Raw genomic sequence first — 22,236 nt, forward strand, 5'->3', positions numbered from 1 at the left:
ACACACACAAACTAAGACTCCATCTCTCTCTCTCACTCTCTCTCTCACACACACACACCACACTAAGACTCCATCTCACACACACAGGCTCTAGGCGGAGCATTTGTTCCTACCACCCTTCATCCAACCTTACCCGTATGATAAACAATCACCTTTATTTACTTGCATAACATGGACAGATTCCACTTTACTTTAGTAGTCAGCAAACTTATCATCTGTATACCCTTATAAAAAACGAGTTGGCGATGATGGTGTGCCTGCCATCTTGTAATACAGACCGTATGATCTATATCTGACGGATAGGAAGCAAACTATGATAATTTTACAAAAGATACCCGCACCTCTCTCCACATCATTATCTCCCGCAACCTCATTGCTTAGCAAATAAAAAAGGAATAAGTCTCTAGAACAATCTAGCATGCATGGTGGCCGCTGCCGCCTGCCGGCGCCGTCCATCCCCATGCCTCCGCCCAGTCACCACCACGCTCCACTCCTCCTCGCCTTATCTCTCATCTTTCATTTTTTCGATGACATTCTCGAGAACCAGTTTTCCGATAAAATTCTCGAGGTATCATTAGTTTTTACACATGGGATTACTCCTGCATGGGTCAATCACAACAGGTGTTTTGTAAAAAAGTGCATATTGATGTTCCATGCAATGCACGAGAATCTTGCTTGTAATTATATAATGCAAATCACGAGTAGGAAGTGACATTTTTTTGACACAACCACATTAACATGGCCACGTAAATCACGAGCAGGAAGGAGAAGGGAAGCGGGCTGTGGAGTAACGTTTTTTACCACAATTTCTTAGGAAACTGAGTGCAATAATTGAGTAGTTTTGCAAACTACCATTACAACTACACCTGAAACGGTTCAAAACCTATACTCCCTTGCTAGCGCGCGCTTCCCGCGTGAAACGGTCAGCGTCGCCTGGAGCGTCAGTGCCACATTAATGCCCGTCCAGAGCGGAGACGACCTCTCACTGGCGCCTGCTTTGAAGTGGCACGACGGCCGAGAGAGCGCCGCTTCCCGGTGCACGCGACTGCTCCGCGTTGAGACTGGCCATAGGCCCTGTTTGGATCCATGGGTTAGAGTTAGTTTGAGCTAGTTGGGGCTCAAATAGCCCCAAAGTATCCAAGCATGAGGGTTTAAATTGGAGCAAGTTGCACTGAACCCAGCAAAAAAAAAACTATCCCACCCAAGAGGTGCTAACTGGAGATAGTTCTCATTGGGACCACTGAAAAATCACTTTTCTCTCTCCATGAAGTGCATTTATTGTCAATCTAACCCTGTCACCCAAACACCTCTTTGGCTACAGTTAGTTCAGGGTTAGTCATGAGTTAGTCTAACCTCTAGCTAAGTTAGAGTATCAAATAGGAGTAGTATAGGACATGCAAGTTGCTCAAAGCATACAGGCAAATTCGTATGTGAAAGGATTTTTTTTTATTTTTGAAAACGGAACGTGAAAGGAACTTTTTTAGAATGCTCTTGGCATGTCGCTAACATGTGATAGTTAACCGACCTCAATAGACGGCAGAAATGCCAGCCCGCCGCACTTTGATAGAGACGAGGAGGGAGAAGCGATACAGGCTACTGGATTACTAGAGATAGGTGTCGCACGGAAGCCAAGAAATATGGTGATAGCGTGGGTTAGCCATGTACTAGTATGATGTAACTACACTGGACTACCGTGTTTCTTACTCTTCCAGTCCACTATGGAGATGATTGGTTAATTTTATATCGCTGAATAATATTAAATATTATGAGTGTAGACGCTCCACCACGAGGTTCCTTGCTCCTTCTCGGTCGTCCGAAATCTATGTTTTTCCACTCTATTTTTTTACATGAGCTTTGTTCATCCTTTTCCCAACACGCGAGACATCTAGCATCAAGGCACATGTGTTATGCAATGATCGTTCCATCTATATGAAGAACACGTGGCACTGGAACTATGAGATGGACATGTACCCAGGAGTGGACGTACGAACCTGAGTAATGTAGCACAATAAGTGAAGTAGAAAGGCACAAATGGTATGAACATGCGTGGCATACAGGGTGTGTTTGGTTGCGTTCTCGTCTCAGCATAGTTGTTCCCTCTTCATGCATGCTCAACTCAACACCCCTCTTCATGCATGCTCTCTTCATGCATGCTTCTAGTGTATTTGTGCTAAACTAGTATGGACTCATGCACCCTCCATACACTCTACCAAACACCCAAAAGTAGGTCGAGAAGGGAACTCTTGGGCGGCGTTTGTCTCTTACTACGTACTACCACTAAATGTTGTACGTGCAATGCACGGTGATGTTATGGAGTACGTGTCTAAGTACTCTACTACTACTATATTAGTTGGAGGCACATATTAACTTTTATATTTGTTTACGTGTATGCCCCGAGACCTTCCAACTAGACGTGTCTTTCTCTCCAGATCGCACTTTGTATCGTTCATACAGCTAAGTACTACTACGAGTGGTCTCCGACCCAGAAGTGGAAGAAGTGGAGACACTCTACCACGATGTTTTTTTACGCTGGGCTCTACCATGCTGTTCATGTCCCACTCCTTTCGCTGACGTGTGGGACATCCAGCACGTGCCATGTTTGGCACCCTTCGTCGTAAGAGTTGAAACGCTAGCATTCATAAGAAATAAAAAATAATTATAAATCGGCAGTGATACTATTTTTTTTGCGAACCAATCAGCAGTGATACTATACCACGTGGTTTCCTTGCTCCTCGATATCGGAAAGAATACTTCCGTTCACCAACATGTGGGACGTCGACCATCCTGGTCCACTTGCCATGCACGCAGAACTCCAAGGGAGAGTCACCCAGGTCGTCGCGCCACAGTAACAATTACTAATGAGCCGTCAAATCACAGGCCCACTTCCCACTTTGAAGTTGCTCGAACGAAGGAACCATCATGACTTCGTTGAATTCCGCTTCTTGAAGAAAACTACTGTACCAGCAGTACTGTTAGCTACGGTATTTACTCCAAGAGAGGCCTCCTTTCGTTCATAGGATAGGAATATGAAAATCATAGGAAGTGAGATGACATGCATCTCAATTCCTATAGAGAAAGAGAAGCCATTTGATGCATAGGATAGGAATTTTTCCACTTAGTCTAGGCTAATGTACTGGTAATTTGCTCTAAAAACTAAAGTAGTAACTAGTAGTACTGGTACATGCTCGTACTCAGACACAGAACACACACTAACTACTAGTACTACTACTTCTCACATGCTGGCCAGGCGCCGTCGTTCTCCTTCCCGGGTTTGTCGGCGACACCCCACCATGCTTGGATCTCCGTCGACCTCTCCACAGCAGCGTGTGCGTCCTTTTCTTTCTTGCGGCGGTGGGCCTCTCTTTTCTTGAGTGCTTTCTAACGTTTCCGCTCCCTCTGTGCGGCTTTGGCCGCCTCTTGCTCTACCGCCCATTCGGCCTTGTCATCTTCAAATTCCTCCCACATAGTTGTGAGGTCGCGAGCAGCGATGAACTCGGCACGGCGGGATGCCATCGCTTCCCTACCATTTTGTGTGTGTTCATGGGTGGCGAGGAACTCGGCGCGGCGGGATGCCATCGCTGCCTTACCGGTTAGTGTGCGGCGCAGTGGCATAAACGACACTTGGTGAGAGCTCTAGGGTGGAGTGGCCGGACAACCGTATAGTGCATTGGTTTGTCAAGAGCTCAAGGACAGAAGACGAAGCAAATTAGGATTCCCCTTCAATCCTGGTCATTTATTACCGAGTAAAATGCATTGGCGGTCATCGAACTTGTCTTGATAGCTCACTTTGATTATTGTATACTAGATATGGTGATTATACGATCGCTGGCTCAGCGTATAGCTCCATATTTGTATGGTTGACCAGTCAAACAGTTTGCATGCGCCTAAAACGGTCACCGTCTCTCCAGAATGTCAATGCCGCATTCACTAGACTTAGCTGCAGGTGCAATTGGTGTGTCACTGATATGCGGGCCAGACGTCCGTTGGGCCCACATGTTAGTCACCCAAACGCATCTGCAGTTAAGTCACTGAAGCAGCGTCCGCATTCACGCCCGACGAACCTACTCCGGTGCCAGTTGTCCATCCGTCTGCCGCGGCTCATTGCCATTCGCCCGCTATATTAACTTGAGCCCCAGCTCCCAGCCATAGCCAAAGACCCACACTTATTCTCCTCCGGTCCCTTCCTTCTGTCGGCACCACTTCAACCATGGCCTCGTAGAGCTCCGAAGCTCTCTTGGATGTACTGTCGCAGGAGCAGACGAGGGACATCGGCGGCTCCGCTCCGGGCGCGCTCCAAAGCTCTCTTCGACGTACTGTCGCAGGAGCAAACGAAGGAGATCGTCGGCACCCCCCGGGCCGCCCTTCTCCGCCACGACCACGAAGCCGGCGCACGTGCGCGGGCGCAGCCGGCAGCGAGGAAGAGTAGTACATGGTAGTTCGCTGCTGCTCTAGTCCCCAGAAGGCCACCGCTACTCCACTCAGTCGATGCCAAGCTTGGTGGGGTAAACATCGGCGGTCGATTAGCCGCTTGACGGTGATGTGGAGGCGGAAATCTTCATAACCTTGTGCTCCGGCCGGAGGAGGAGGTTATCGAGGCGGATGAGGAGGAGGCAAAGGCAATGGTCGGCTTTCTCGGGTTCATGGCCGGACTTGGTGGTCGGGCGCTAGCGATCGTTTAGATTAGGTTTACAGTAGGTTTAGTACGGTTTGTGCGAAATATGTAATGAATTTCATCCAGTTTGTAGGAAAAGTTTTCGAAATGTAATGAATTTCATCCGGTTAATTTAAAATTTGCTTTGTTTGCATGAATTTCGTCCGATTAGTTCATATAGTTGTCGAAAGGTATGCGGGCAACATCGGATGGCATCCATCAGTGTCCTCGGACAGATGCCGGTGTAAATTTGTGGGCCAGCGCTGGAGATGCCCTAACTATAATGCCATAATCGCTAACAATCCTCCATTATTTGGCAGGGAACAGTTATCCCTCGATCAAAATCAGATCCGCGATTTTTCGCACTCCTCCCGCGTACGAGTGTAAACTCTTGCTTACATAAAAATGGAGCAAGTTGACGGCACTGTAGCACGTCATATCACTCGAACTAGCCCGCCTAACAGCGGGAAAGCACCGCCCTCGTCATTTTGTTCTGGATTTCTATCGATCGATCACGCGAAAATGTTACGCTTCGCAAGTTCTAAAGGATAAGGCGGCACACTTACAACTCGTACGCGTCGCAACCCCGACAGTCCGGCTCGCACGCCGCTCACCAAAGGGGACACGCATTGTCTTGCAATTTCACTGACATGTGGGACCGTAATTGAATAAACTGTCGATAGCCGAAATCTAATCGCTCGGCGGGCGTCGGCTGAGAAGAGAGAAATGGGGGAGGGAGAAGAGATCGCCCGCCTGCCGCGCACGGACTCCAAGAAATATATGGTGATAATGTGAGGTGGGCCATGTTGGAGTCCGGACCGCTTCGGGAGCCCGCTCTCACCGCCCTGGCCCCTCAAGACACCAGCTGCCCGCTGCATGCATAGCAAGTAGTCCCCGCTTATGTGGAGGAGAGAGAGGCACTGACAAAGTCAAGGAGTAACAGTGGAGACAATATCTTTCATCAAAAATAAACAATGAATACTCGTTGCTCGTCCTCTATATCGGAAAGAATACTTGCATTCGCCGACATGTGGGACATCGACCATCCTGGTCCACCTGCCATGCACAAAATTATCCTGGTCTACCCCGGTCGTATCGCAGGCCCAACCTTTCCCACCGTAAGTTGTTCGGACGAAGGAACCATCATGACTTCGTTGAATTCCGCTTCTTCAAGAAAACTTACTGTACCTGCAATACTTCTACCACACGCGAAGACTGAACGACATTGTACCACATCATATCACTGAAACCCACTAGGCCAAACTAGCCCACCTAGGTCATCTATTTTGGAACAGAGGGAGTACGTCTCTGCACTGCTATGATTTTGTGTTGCACGTTCTCTGTACTTTTGCTACGATTTTCCTACCCTATGAACCAAATGAGGCCTGAATGTATGTCGACTATTGTCTGATCGATCGCTAAGCCTACAATTTTAGGAGCTAGGGCTATTGGTCGATCAACGAGGGATAAGTATAGGCGTACCACGAGCTCATGAGCCCCAACGTTTCTCTTCGGTGAGTGTTTTGCAAGTACTATAGCTCGCACAGTAGCTAGCCTACTAACACCAAGAATCATCAAACAAGCCCTGCTGATATGATAAACAGTTCAAACTTACATCTAAGCATGCCATATATTACATCAAAAGCTGGCGAGGATACATCTGTTTCCATAACTCGGAGAGGGTTCGCATGATTCATCGCATGATTCACTATCAAACAAGAGTAGCAAGATCCGCCCACACAAGACAGTGCACTAGCCCTAAGATGGTTTGATAACACGCATCGTTCTGGTAATTAAACACATGGCAATGCAAACTACCCTGAAGGATTAGTGCGACCAACTATCTCTTGTCATCGATCTCTCAAGCAATGACCACAGCACGGACAACGGCATGGGAATCGATTTCTGGGGCGATGTCCACAGGACTGACCGCGACATCGGAATCGATCTCTGGGGCGATGTCCACAGGATGGACAGCGGTATCGGAATCGATCTCTGGGGCGATGCCAATAGGACGGGCCATGACATCGAAATCATCAAGGACAACCACCGGCACCTGCACAACACTAACATATTAGCAAGCACATTGCAAATAATCAAAAAGCAAGCACATTGCAAATAATCAAAAACTACAACTATGGTAATAAGCCATTATTTTTTACCTTGTGCAGCTCACCGGGGGATCTCATCCCTCCGGGGGGCATCTCCTCATCCTCGATGGGGGTCATCTCCTCATCCTCGATGGGGGCCATCACCTTGCCAGGGGAATACTGCTTCTCAACGGCGACTATCTCCTCAAACTCGGTCTTGAGCCTCACATAGGTGGCAATCAGAGCTCCTGGGGTAGGCACGGTGGGGCCCTTGTTGTTCTTCCAACTTTCTTTGAGGAGTTCGTCCGCCAACGTCCTCAACTCTTTGGCTAGTGCTTGTTTCTTGGAGTTCTTTGTCTCCATGGGTTGGCCCGCCAACATGGTCAACTCGTTGGTCGGTGCTCGCTTCCTGGAGATCGCTGTCTCCAGTGGGTTGTCCGCCGGCAACTCTTTGCCTAGTGCTCCAGGATCCATCAATGAACTGACAAACAAAAATCAATCGAAAGGAAACCACAATCACAATGAAAACGGGAAAAGAATAGGATGTGAGAATCGGTCGGTGCTTCGCAAAAAGAAGATTATTGGAACGAAAATATAGCAGCATAACTGATTCGCCCACCTTTCCTTTGTCGGTAGAGAAGAAAAATGGCAGAAGTGAGTAGCCTGGAGTGAGGTTTTCTTCAAGAAAGGGAAGAAAGGGCTTGAACGAGTGTTCCAATGAAATGATGGTTGCTTCGTCTAGTCCAACTTGGAGGCCACCTTACCACTGCTGTTAAAGGTGTGGGTTTTGTGATATGACGGGTCATGACGGCCACACCGGGGTGATAGGTGAGTCTCGACTGTAGCACCTCGCTGTGATTTGGTGGATAGCACGCGGGCCCGGATGCTTTGAAATGTCATTAACTTGATTTTAGTCTCTTTAGTATTTGGATCCAAGCATGGATGAGGCTAACAAGTTTTAGTCCCACTACTTTTAGTCATGAGACTAAAACGTATCAAAGCACTCTCTCAGGCCGGTCATAGTGGGGAGTAACTTAGACTAGTGTCATGCATATGACACTAGTGTAAGTTACTACCTCCATAGTGCAAAGCAACATAGTAGTAGTATCATAGATTGCTTCATTTATTATCTCATAGACTCATTTTGCCTCGGAAAGCGCTATGTTACAGTAACATATTATGTCACCACAAGCACCTCTTTCCTCATTAAATACTTGCTACATAAGCAAAATTGTCTTGGGATGTGTTAAGTTACTACCTAAGTTACTCCCACTATGGCTAGCCTCAATATTGTGCACCGCGACCAAGGCGGAGAGGAAAACGAGAGAACTACGTAATTAATGCATGAGTTTAATTAGGGTAGTTTTGTAAAGTATGAGATACATTCCTCCAATTGCAAAATCCCTTGGTTCATGAGATTTGAGATTTGAGCCCTATAAACCGGAGGGGAGGGGGTACTGCACACGGTGTAGTCTAGTCACTTGTTTTCTTTGAGCCGAAGTCTAGTCACTTGTTGAAATCTCTAGAAAGGAAAATACTCCTTTCCGGTTTACAGGTCTATACTGCTCCCTCCGTCTAGGTGTGTAAGTCATCTTACGAAAACCAAATAGTCCCAAAACACTTAGGCGCGGTGCATTAACTTCTACCTTGTTTCTTGTTTCTTGACATACGTATCAACCAATAAGAGATGAGAGGTGTGCATGCTTTTAATGACTTGCAATGGCTAGTTCATTGCATGGAATGCTATTAATTAGCAAATAAACATTGGTGACCCCAGGAGGAAACGGTGCTAAGCACGTGGACCTATGCAGAATGAGTACCAACCAATGGATAATGGAGTTTAATTGTTAAACAATAGCAATTTTGTCTCATGCAAGAGCCTGGCTAGTACTCCAAGGAACCGCACCACGCGAGCGTTTGCAGCTGCCACGTTCGGTTTGCACTTGGCTCTTCGCCTCTTCGAGAAGACGAACAATGATGTTACTCCTACTTCTACATTATCGAATCCACTGCTGCATGTCCGTCCACCTCGTGCGGGAGGGATAGCGTGTAGCGAAAGCTTCTACTTACTGCTCCTGCCTTTGCGTCCATGATAGGTGGGCCCAATAGGTGGTTGGCCCACCTGTCATGCAGCCAAAGGCAGGTGCAGTTAAGGCACCGGAGCTCAGTCTGCGAGGGAGAGGGCGTCGTAGTAATCAAATTTCTCGGGCTTGTACGAGTTGACGCGACACATCAAAGCACTGCATTCGATAAAACTCTTTTTACACATTTCAAATGGGCTACTTCGTATGTAGGAGTAGACATATTCTACTTCGTATGTACTCCCTCCGTTCCAAAATATAAGTCTTTTTAGAGATTTCACTATGAACTGGAGTACATACGAAACAAAATGAGTGAATCTACACTCTAAAATATGTCTATATACATCTGTATGTAGTTTGTAGTGGAATCCCTAAAAAGACTTACATTTAGGAACGGAGGGAGTAGTCACTTGTTGCAATCTCTAAAAAGACTTATATTTGGAAACGTAGGGAGTACAACGCATGCATGCATGTCGTGACTTTCCTTTTGATACTTGCATGTGTTGATTTGATGCACCTTGCCAAATTTTGACTATAAATTTAACTAACCAAATTTTCATGCATGTCACAAAAAATCACGGGGCTGTTTGGATTGTGACTATGTTTGTCTTATGTTGCCACATTATTTTTCCCACACTTGCCACACTTGCCTAACCTGAGTTGCTCAAATTGTTAGACACACTTTGGCTTGCCTAAGGGAATCTTGCCACACTTTTTGTGTCTATGACATGTGGGGTTCACTGCTAATAAAAAATTCTTGTCTTAGGTGTGGCTAATAAAAAAGACTTATATTTAGGAACGGAGGGAGTAGAAAATGTAAATAATAATGCATGTTGGGGCAACCCACGTTTCCGCTAATTTTAGCCGTGGGCTTGTTCACAATTTTTACGAGGGGGGGGGACTTGTAGTACTACCAGACTTGAACGATACAAAGTGCGACCTGGCACACCGTAACACCACTTGGAACAAGCGGGTAGCTATCTCAAAAAACAGTCAACAACTAAAAAAAACCGCGACCTAGCATGTAGTATAGTACACAATTTTAAACGATTGTTTTAATGGAGTTAAAAAGGAAAACTACCCCACTACTTATATATAGGCCAGAGCCTCCGCGCTTGCTTGCTAGGGCTGCTCTATTCACACACACTCATCCTCTCCAGATCTAAACAAGCTAGGGGTAGTAACCCAGTCTTTCTCCCTTCAAAAAACACTGGCTTTCTATCCTCACCGCTGGTTACAGATCCGGACGTATCCCCCTCCGCCGGTGAAGGGGAGGAGGGGCAGCATTTAGGCCGTCATCGACAATGAGGGAGGAGACCCACTGCCGGCCGCACCGTTATCTCTAACTGAGCGCCGGCGCGGGAGGTCCTCCGATCCCTTCGTCGTTGCCAGTGGGCGGATCCGGCCTCCCGCCGCCCACCTATCCACATCCCGACGAACTTCAGGTATATCTTCGTTCGAAACCGCCTTAGCTCTACTTCCCCAGCTCGCTACGTCACTGCATGTGCATCATTTTCTACCTCTCAGCCCCTCTCGATCGGATGGTCCAACGTCACCTATTTTTTTTTCTATTGTTAGAGGTAAAGCTACTTCATGGAGTCGAATCTTGTACTCCCTCTGTCCGAAAATACTTGTCATTGAAATAAAGTGGGGGTGGGGGAATTTAGTATGTGCATCGGACTTGGTACAAACAGGAAGGAAAGGGGATGAAAGTAGTACAGACTGGTCATCCAACCGGTCTCTTGGTTGAAAAGGGAAATATAGGGGTAACACTGTACACAGTGGTATGACCAGGACTAGATTTGCTATCCACACATAGGAGTAGGTGGCTAGAGTGAACAAAAATGGGACCAACCCAGATATGTTTCTTGGATGTTTGTTTGTCGAGGCAACAAACTATGAATCACCACTTTATGCCCCTGTTTACGTACATGGTGTTGTACTGCTGGTGCACCCACTGTCCCATGCCCTTATACCAAATATGTAGGCCCCGGTCGGAATAAAGGGGCATAAAACATAGGTCTTGATGAAAATAGAGGAATAGGAAAGGAATATAGGTATATAACTATGGAACAACGAACCGGAGGAAACTCTCAAGAGAATGTGCTCGGATGGACTACGAAATGTACAGATTTGTTTTTTAGAGTAGCATGCTTGGCAGTATGAGATGCTATTTGTTTATTCAGCTGCACAATGACTACTCTTGTCCTCACCTCACGTTCCACACATAGGTTGATTTTTTTATTCCGGCAAACACAGCACAGCAACCTGTCTAATGCATGGCAGCGAGCGCCTGCCTCGGGCTTCCGCCCAAAAAATGAGCAGTGCGTGGATGTTTCTAATCCGATGGAATCAGTACTACTAGACCAGCTTTCCTATGAAACACTATTCACCTTTCCCGTGTTCCGAACGGTTGGAAGGGAAAGAATATGGTAGGATTGTGTTCCTACAAAAATCCTGCACCAAACCTGTGAACCAAACGCAGCCTTAGCTGTTCTTAATATAATGTCCCTGGTAAAAATGAAGCCATGCCACTATTTTTGCCTGTAATTGTTTGAGACTCTGACAAGTTTATCCAAATGTTTTTGCCTGTAATTGTTTGAGACTCTGACTGTTTCCTCTTTGCCTTTTTGTGCAAACATGGATATCCAATTCACCTGGTTGCTGTTGTGACCTTTTGGTGCACAGCACAAAACTCTTCTTAAAAGAAGTGACTTTTGTGTTGTTTAACTGGAATGTCAGATGGAACAGTTGGTTCATTTTGGTGGAAATGCACAAACGGAGATTTGTGTTCCAATCCTCATCATCCATATTGGCGCCATAACCTTCCTTTAGGTAAGAATGATATTTAATGCATGTGTTCATCTCTATTTTCCGACTGCCATGAGAACTAGTACACTTGTACTCCCTCACTGACAAAACCAATTCTGAATTAGAAGGCCAATCATGTACTTGGTTTCACCAACTGGTGAGGAGAAAGAGGAACATAGCATGAAGAGGAAGAAGAAGAAGAATAAATAGTGCCAAGGCGATCTTGCTGAAGCCAGAGGCCTCAGTCGAGGCTATTCAAGGGCTCTGGCAACGACTACCTTACATGTGAGACGATCCTCTAGGGAGCCCTTCCACTTCTGCTGTCTCACTTAATTAATTAGGAGCACTTAAGTACCACTAATTTATTACTGCCTAATTTTCCTATTGGAGTTAAACAAATCTTTAGTAGGACCCTATGTTGAATCATGTACGTGTGAATGTTTGTCTATGGAGGTGAATCCTGTTGTGGAGCAGGGAGGGAATATTATTAGTGTCATGACATAATAGTGCTATTGTTTTGCATGTCAATTTATTGCCATTGGTTCAATGAGGCAATGTTTTGCGTATTGTCCATCATGAATTTGATGCTACTGTTTGAGTAATATGCTAATGTCTTCCTATCCATTCTCACTAAGCTAATGAAGGTTTCACCTTGTTCCTACTTGTGCAAACAGGGATCATGTTGTGCCAATCATACATTTTAGTGGAACTACACAAGACAATACAATGAACTGTATCCCAGCCAGTGCTTTAACTCTACTGGAAGTTCTTGATAATCTTTCGATATAATCTCAGCACTGGTAAACAAGAGTGACTTCAACCATACATTTGAAGTGCACAAAAATATATACTATTGTGTGATTACTATGAGTGCTTTATCATCTCTTATGGGACTACATGAATAAGCTTTTTTTCTCAGGTTGGTACGGGCTTAAGGCCTTCATCCATATTAGTTTGTTGTCATCTCTATTTGTATCGTGCTACTGTCATGAGAAACTCCTTTATCTTTGCACTTTTAAGTTTTGCAACCTATGATAAATGGCAATGCTTTGAGTGTTGAGTTGAGCTAATTGGCATTGATTAAATAAACTAATACCTCTCTTTAAGCAAGACTACTATGTTGCTAACTTTACCCATTAAGATAATGAGGGTGCTTCTATTTGTTAGTGTATGTTTCATAAACTAGTCCCACTATTACAGTAATCTCACTCTCTCAATAGAACTACTGTTTGCCGATTAAGATTTTGGTGGAACTGCACAAAAACTTTGGGTGCTTCATTGCCTCGACAGCTTCTGTCCCTTCCAGTCAGTCGCTAATCTCCGCTTGCTTTCTTCCTTTGCTGTCAGTCACTTGGCTTATGTCGGCTTCCAGTCAAAGGAAATAGTAATTGTATACTACCTCACACAGGTTCGTACTGGTCTTTATCCTGATTATTGTGCCAGTCATATGTATTGGTAATTTGGTATTGTGCTACTGTTTGCCGATTTCATAAAGGAGTAATTTGGAGCCTGAACTCGCAGGCAAATCATTACATCGGGTGATTTCAGTAGAACTGCACAAAATGATTAGATGGACATGTACTTATGCTGTTGCTATGTACTCCAAAGTTCACTCAGACAAGCATCAATGTTGACAAGAAGTGCCTATATTCATTCGAGTATCAACCAGCGTCAACCAATTGTCAAACTCCAAGTATTAGGAGAGTGAACGCCAAAAATATTGCTTGGTGCATAGCCCAAAAAAACGCAGTCCAGTCTTTGGTCCCAACTTGTGCCTTTTGGTTATCGGCACATATGGTAGCGAACTATATGGCATGGAGTCTAAAGTTTCTAGACAAGTTGGTTGACGCATATATTCATCTGGGACTTAATCAGTCTGCACGCCAAGGATGCTCCATTTCAGTTGAACTGCACAAAAAATTTGGGTGGTTCATTTTCTCAACCGCCTCCTTTCTCGTCTGCAATGTAGAATTTTGGCGAGATACATGACCAAGATGAGCCAGTAAACTAGTTGGATGAAAGTAGTGGCCAAGTTGCTCAAACCTCTGTCGGCGCGAGGCCACTATTTGAGGATAAACCTACAAGCAAAGTTCGGATTGTCTGTGCTGCCTCTTATGTACTCGAAAGTTTACTCGTAAAAGAACTAATTTTAGCAAGAAGTACCTCTGATTGAACACCATTTACCAGTCTGTACCCTAGGTAATTAAAGTTCGTCCATGGATCATATTGGCTGTGATCTCAATCATTTGGATGCATAAACATACTGAACATGTGTATATCTGAATCTTTTTGTGAGTTATGTATGAATATTGTCCTGTGATCTATCAATCATTTGGATGCATATATATGCTGAGCTTGTGTATATATGAATCTTTTGAGTTGTTGATAGTGAATGTTGGCTATGAATATGAACGTGTCCTGTGAACCTGAGTTTGATATGAATTGCAACAGAACCAGTTATAACCCTTCTCCTCCTCTCAATCTGTGACTCCACCGCCGCGTTTTCCCATCTCCAAGTCGTTCCCGTCCGGGGCCTCGCCGTCGTCCACTGCCTCGCTGTGTTCGGTGCGGTGTGGTCAACAAACGAGAGTCATCGGAAGAGGACTGTACATGGAGAGCATAACGGCTGGGACCCACGAGGTCCATGGTCGCACGCAAGGAAAGTTCCTCCTTATTAAGCTGAAAAAAATGTTTCCTCCACCTGACAGCTGGGACCCACCAACTGTATCTTTGCACGGAAGGAAGTGCCTCCTTGTTTTGTGAAAAAAATTATTCATCCCGTTGACAACTGGGACCCGTCAGATTTGGTGACTGACTTGTGGGCCTGCTAAGCGGACGTGTACGCACGACTTTGTCAACTTAATCAACAAATGATTCTAGCAGCTGGACCGTTGGATGTTAATCCAACAGCCGTGCTCCTTCTTCAACCTCTGTTCTTGCTCCTGTCTCCCGTGGGCGACACCGCGGCTATGCTACCGCGCACCCGAACCAGTGAAGTTTCCCACTCCTCTCCATCTGCGACTCCACTGCCCCGTCTTCCCCATCTCCGGGTCATTCCAGTCTGGCTGCGCTCGGCACGGTGTGGTTAACGTGGTCAACAACCGAGAGTCATCGGAAGATGACTGTACGTGAGAGGCTGACAGTGGGGATGCACCACGCCCATGGACGCATCCATGCAACAGAACGCGGCGAGGTCAACGTGGTCAAGGAACGACTTCCATCGGAAGTATACTGTACGTGGAGAGTCTCAGCTGGGTCCACGGCCGCAGCAAGTAAGTGCCTCCTTATTACGTGGAAAATAATGATTCCTCCAACTAACAGCAGGGACCCACTGGACGGGCCACCGTATTTTGTGAAAAAAAACATTTGCCCCCTGACTGCTGGGACCCACCTGACGGGCCACCACGAAAAAAACATCCCCCCCGCTGTCAGCTCGGACCCACCGGAAGTGCCTCCTTATTACAAAAAAAAATGAATACTCCCCTTGCTAGCTGGGACCCACCTTGGTGGGAGGCTGACTTGTGGGCTTACTAAGTTGACGGGGATGAAGGGCTTTGTCAACTTAGTCAATATGAATGATTCTAGCTCCAGTGACCATACGATGTCCATCCAACGGCCCTAGTGCTTCTTCAACCTCTGGTCTTCTTGCTCCAGCCGCCCAAACCAGTGCCGATCGTGCCTCATGCTCCTGCCTCCCGTGGCCGGCTGTGCTGCCGCGGAGGACTCACCGCCCCCTACTATTCCCACCGCTGGCCAGGCCCTGTGGCGACGGCAGCCTCACACCGCAGCCGAACCAGTGAATCCTCGTACCGCTCTCCGCGCGGGCTTCCACTGTCGCGTCTTTCCCGGCTCCACCTTGTCCCCTTCCTAGGCCTCGCCGTCGTCCACCATCGTGGTGCTCTCCGTGCGGCGTGGTCAACCTGGTCAAGGAACGACTTCCATCGGAAGAGTACTGTACGTGGAGAGGCTGACAGCTAGGTCCACGGCCACCGCCCAGTTTTTTTGTGATTTGCTAAGTAAGTCTCTTTGTCAGGACTGTTGGGCTGCAAATCTTTCAAGACGAGGAGAGCTTTCATTCGGTTGGCCGAGAAAATGGCCCATCCTTAATGAGAAATGGGCTGTACATTTTTAAAACACATCAAGGCGGCAATTAGTTTCAAATATCTTTTTTTTCATTTCGAGATTTTAAATTACATTAATTTTTATGCGTGGAGAATTTGTTGGATTTTATATTGATATACATTTAGTTTTAAATTCAGTTTGAATGTGAGTCAAAATTTCGGGATTAAAACAGTTCGGACCGCACCGAAATATGCAAAATTTTGTATAATTTTTTAACCGTGGCCACAATATGGGCAGTAATGCTAACAAAAAGAATATGGGCTCCAAACAAAACCTTAAGAATTAGCAAATGGGCTGTAAATTATTAGAAATAATGGCAGATGGGCTGTATGCTGTTTTCCCCATATTTGAGGCTTTCCTAAAAAAAGGTTGACGCACAAGAAGTGACTGTTGGATGGCCATCCAACGGCCATCGTGCTTCTTCAATCTCTGCTCTTCCTGCTCCAGCCGCTCAAACAAGCACCGGCGGGACTGCCTGCTCCCTCCTCCCCGCGGCCGGCTGTGCTGCCGCGCAGGCCTCACCGCCCCACCGTACTCCCATCGCGGCCTAGCCATCCCTCTACTCACCCACCTACTGTTATTCTTCGACAACGGCAGACGAACCAGTAAACCCTCGTTCAGTCGTACTCCCCTCCGCATGGGAAACAACTGCTGAGTCTTCCCTGCCTCCGTGTCGTTCCCTTCCTAGGCCTCACCGTCGTTCACCGCCCTGGTGCTCTCGGCGCGGCCTGTTCAACGTGGTCAACAACCGACATGCATCTGAAGTGGACTGTACGTGGAGAGGCCGATAGCTGTGTCCACGGCCGCACGCAAGGAAATGCCTCCTTATTACACGCAAAATAATGATTCCTCCACCTGACATCGGGGACCCACCAAAAGGGCCTCAGTATTTCGCGAAAAAAACGTTACCGCCGCTGACAGCTCGGACTCACCAGCTATATCTTCGCACGCAAGGAAGTGCCTCCTTATTACGCACAACAAAAATGAATACTCCCCCTGTTAGCTGGGACCCAGTATAGTGGCAGGCTGACTTGTGGGCCTACTAAGTTGACGGGGACGGAGGGCTTTGTCAACTTACTCAATATGCAAGATTCTAGCGCCAGTGACCGTACGATGTCCATCCAACGACCGTAGTGCTTCTTCAACCTCTGGTCTTCTTGCTCCAGCCACCCAAACAAGCGCCGGTCGTGCCTCGTGCTCCCGCCTCCCCTGGCCGGCTGCGATGTGGCAGAGGCCACACCGCCCCCTACTACTCCCACCGCTGGCCAGGCCATCCCTCTACTCACCCACACCCCCTGTTATTCTGCGGCGACGGCAGCCTCACACCGCAGCGAACCAGTGAACCCTCGTACTCCTCTACGTGTGGGCATCCACTGCCGCGTCTTCCCCGGCTCTGCGTTGTCCCCTTCCTAGGCCTCACCGTCGTCCACCGCCCTGGTGCTCTCGGCGCGGCGTGGTCAACATGGTCAAGGAACGGCTTCCATCGGACGTGGACTGTACGTGGAGAGGCTGACAGCTGGGTCCACGGCCGCAACAAGGAACTGCCTCCTTATTACGCGCAAAATAATTATTCCTCCACCTGACAGTGGGGACCCACCGGACGGGCCACCATATTTCATGAAAAAAACATTTCCCCCCTGACCGCTGGGACCCATCAGCTACACCTTCGCACGCAAGGAAGTGCTTCTGGGCAAAAAAACGATTCACCCTCCTGACTGCTGGGACCCACTAGCTACATCTTCGCACGCAAGGAAGTGCCTGACAGTTGGGACCCACCTGGTCGAAGCGTACGTAGCGTTGTCATTCTGTTCGCGAACGTGTATGTACATACTGGTCGATGTAGAGGCACACACGTGTTGTAGATGTAGAGGCGCGCACGTGTCGTAGTAGAGGCGCACACGTAGCATGTACACGTACGTACAGCGGCGAGGGTGCAAGAAAGAAAATACGGCCATGTACGTACATACGGGCAGGGTCTCGAACACCTACTTGCGCATACGTACATGGCTGGGTCGGAACGGAGAAACAGTGTCGTTGTCGTGTTCATGGGGAGCCAACCGGCTGGGTTGGAATGGAATGCATGGTCGTGTTCATCGGGAGGGCTTGGACGAAACAGGTGATGGAAACGAGGCCTGGCATACCGCACGACAGAGGAAATGGCCTTGTGTTCGACCGGCCACATTCGAAACGGGGTCCTATTGATCGGGAGGGGCCTAGCGTACTGCAAAATAGAAGAAGCGGACCTCCTACGGTCGAAACGGGGGTCCTATTGATCGGGAGGGGTGTGGCATACCGCAAAACGGACGAAACGGACCTCCTACGGTCGAAACAGGGGTCCTGTTGATCGGGAGGGGTGTGGCGTACCGCAAAACGGACGAAACGGACTTGTGTTGGAGCGCTACGGTCGAAACGGAGGGGAGGGGTGTGGCGTACCGCAAAACGGGACTCCACAGGATACTATTCATCTCCACCGTCGACCTCCTCCAGCCTCCACGGGCTACCGTCGACCTCCTCCAGCCTCCACGGGCTCCTGTTCATCCAACCTCCACTGCGCGCTACTCCACCGGCTACTGTTCAACCACCCCTCCACGGGCACCCCTCCACCGTCTACTGTTCATCCAGCCCTCCACACCACGGGGTCCTGTTCAACCACCCCTCCACCATCAACTGTTTCATCCAGCCCTCCACACCACGGGTTCCTGTTCGTCCAGAGGCAACGCCACTGCTAACTGTTCATCCAACCCCCCTGCAATGCTCACTGTTCATCCTAGAGGCAACATCGATCGGCTTCAATTAGCAGCAGTAGCGAAGGAATCGCTCCATCGTGTTCAATTAACAGCCATCGATCGATCGCTCGGGTTCAGTAACGCGTAGCCTGTAGTGCAATCGCTCGGGTTCAGTTAGAGCCCAACGCCTCGCTCGGCTTCAGTTAGAGCCAACGCCTCGCAAACACGTGCGTACGTATGAGAGAAACGCGCATCGCTCCACCCCCGACCTCCCACCATAACCGGCAACTCCCCGAAATTTACCTCCCCCTCGCTTCTACCATGGTTTTTTCCGTCATGGACGGCCCAAAGAATGTCATGCAGCTGCGTCTCCGGCCCGCCCAGGACGAAAAGCCCATTTTCTATCATGATTTTTTGTCATAGAATTAGGAGCCCACCACATCTATGATGATACTGGGTTTTGTCACAATTATCGTCATAGAAGTGTCATATGTATGACAGAAAAAAAATTCGTTCGGCCCAAAATGTCATGGATCTGTCTTTTTTTCTTGTAGTGAAGGGGTGCCCCCCTCTCAGTCCCAACCGGAAACACCCATGCCCCCTGAACGGATGACGGGCTTTAATCCAGGGCCATGGAACCCTCATCACGGCCCCTCTATTTGGTGTGTACAAGGAAATAGGTTTGCAACAGACTAGACCACATTCTTTGCAGAAGACATGTGGTAGCACGAAAAAGGGGATGAACAGGAACATGACTTGATCCATGTTAATACAGGAGTTAAACGGTTGACATAAGCATGGCATGCTTCAACAATACCAGCTTGCAACCTATCATGCCACCACATGATCAGGTTATCTCACCATCATATGAACACATCAAATTTCGAAGCTCGCTTGTAGCTTACCTTGCATGCAATACAACATTCACTAATGCATATAAAGTCATGCCATGAGAACACAACTCAAGCAAACATGCAAAACACTCATCATATCAAAGGTTCAAACATGCTTGCCTGCTTCGGAGTAGTCGGAGTCTAGCTCGGTGAAGTTCGCGGCTCCGTCACCTCCTTCGGTATCTACGTTATAAAAGAAATCGGATACTAACGTAAATACTGTGCGTGCATAAAACTTGCTCCAAATATTATTCAAATAAATATTATAAAAAACTAGATAGAAACATAAAGATGACAGAAAAAGAATCAACTCAAAATCATCTTTTGTTTAAAAGTTATAAGGGTTTAAGTCCAGGGATTAATCTGTTATAAACAGAAAACTTTCCACGGGCTAGTCTAGAAAAAGACAGAAAACGTTTCAGTTAGAAAACGTATTTTGCCCGAAGGCGTTTTCAGAAAACGTTTCAAAAAGGGAAAAAGCTGACGAGGGGGTCCCTCCCGTCAGGTTCAAAAACCAAAACAGAGTCCCGCCGGCGCCCGAGGCTTGCGGTGGTCGCCGGCGTCGATCCACGGCGAGGTAGGGGGAGTGGAGGGTACCTCAGGACTCACGGAGCTCTCCCGTATCTGTGGGTGGTGGAGTTGGTCGTCAGAAAGCACCACGTTAACGGCGGTCTCTTCTCTAACGGACGGTGGTTCGGTCGAGGATGGATCTCACCGGGGAGGGCTGCAGACGCCAAATTGAAGCGCGGGTTAGAGGAGTGTGTGCACTAGGAGGCTACTGACGCCATTTGGGAGGCGGGGTGCTCTCTCCAGAGGGGATCTTGCCGGAGCCCGAGGCAGATCGGGGCGGCCGGAGTCGAGGAAGAAGGCCTCCTCGAGGTCCTCCTAGTGGCTGAGCGCCATTCTGGTGAGGTGGAGGGGTAGTGCTGGGTCGAGAACGAGCTCGAGGCCTCCTTTTATAGCCGGTCGAGGCGGTTGCCGAGAACGGGGTATCTCCGGTGAGCGATTACGGTGAGGCAGAGGCTGGACGGGGGTTTTAGGTGACTGGGCAGCTTCGTGTTGGTCCACTGGCACCATTTCGAGGCTAATCTTGGTTTATCTTGGGTGATACTCCAAGCTCTCGACGGAATGGCCTCACGGGCACGACGGCGGTAGAGAGCATGCTCTACGCCTCTCAGGCCACGGCGACGGTTCTGCAGCACGAACGGGGAAGGGGACAGCCACGCGGTAGCTCCTGGTGGTGTGGGCGGTGCTGGACGGTGCCGTATGGCAGGGCTGGCACCTGTTTGCCACCACGGGTGGTTCTGCCACCGCGGAAGATGCCGGTGTTGGCGGGACACATCGCCATCGACGCTTGCGCCCATCCAAACGACCGTGCGGCACGATGGATAAGAAGGAGGAGCAGTGAGCAAGGCGCCAACGCGTGTACTAGCGACATTGACGCCGCGGTTTTGAAGAAACGACACTGTCGACTGAACTGAAACTGAATTTTTCTGAACTTGAACAGAAACAGTGCACCCTATCTGTTCGACGAAATGATTTAGGCATGTGGGAAATTTTCCTTGAGCTGATCCTTGGTGAGGTGATCTCTTGATGCATCTAGAGGCTGCATGATTTAGCTCAGATTTTTAGGAAAATAAAAAAAATGAATTTCACCAAAAATGGCAAATTTGGCCGAAACTTGCGGCAAGCAAATTTTGAAAATTTTGAACTATGGACTAGCAGATCTTGATGGATTTAGGTTGAGGGTACTAAGGACTAGCCATAGGAGTTTATTTGGGACCAAAACTCAAAAGAAATCTGGCAGTTCCTTTGTAAGCCACCAAGGTCCAAAATAAATGACAGAAAATGATTTGAGGATAAAATAAATAAAATAAAAGTCTAAAGGAGATTGAAACTTTCTGGAATTGGCGGTTTGGCTTGACCCAAAGTAGGGAGGTGGGTTTGGAAGAAAATTTCAACATGGGTCATGGCAAGAGAAATTATTTTTGAGTGGGAAGGAATAAACCCATAATTTTACAGAAACTCTTTTTAATAAAAGAAATATTAAAACCACCCAAGATTATTTGTGTTGACCCAACACATGTTGAAGAACCCTCAAGACCAAAAATCAACATTGAGAAGAACTCCAAAAGAAAATATTTGTCATAAAAAGGGTTTGAGAAGGAGAGCCCCTCTTTTAGCAAAATTTCAAATAACCCCCTTCAAATCAAATAAAGAATTTAATAAAAACCAAATCAAAAATTTTTGGAGTGTTACATCCGTTCCATTCGAACGGGCTTGTCTTCTTCATCAGCTGGTACAGGGGTAGCACCCTCTCGCCCAGCCGGCTTAGGAACCGGCTGACCGAGGCCAAGCATCCGGTGAACTTCTGGACATCGCGGAACCGAGCTGGCTTGCGCTTGCGCTCGATGGCCTTGATCTTGTCTAGGTTCGCCTCAATGCTGCTTTCCGAGACGAGGAAGCCGAGCAGCTTCCCAGCCGGGACGCCGAAGACGCACTTTTCCGGGTTGAGCTTGACCTTGTATTTGTGGAGGTTGGAAATTGTTTCCTTCAAATCGTCGAGGAGCGTGAGCTGCTGCTTGGTCTTCACCATGATACCGTCCACGTACACGCAGATGTTGCGGCCGAGTTGCGGTAGCAGGCATTTCTGCATGCAGCGTTGGAAGGTGGCGCCGGCGTTCTTCAATCCGAATGAAATGGTGATGTAGCAATACGCCCCAAAGGGCGTGATGAAGGACGTCTTTAGGGCATTGGCCGGGTCCAGCTTGATCTGGTGGTAGCCGGAGGAAGCGTCCAGGAAGGACAGGATCTTGCACCCGGCGGTCGAGTCGATGACTTGGCCGATCCGCGGCAGAGCGA

The sequence above is a fragment of the Triticum aestivum genome, chromosome 7B (genome assembly GCF_018294505.1).
Source record: "Triticum aestivum cultivar Chinese Spring chromosome 7B, IWGSC CS RefSeq v2.1, whole genome shotgun sequence".
Lineage (NCBI taxonomy): Eukaryota > Viridiplantae > Streptophyta > Magnoliopsida > Poales > Poaceae > Triticum > Triticum aestivum.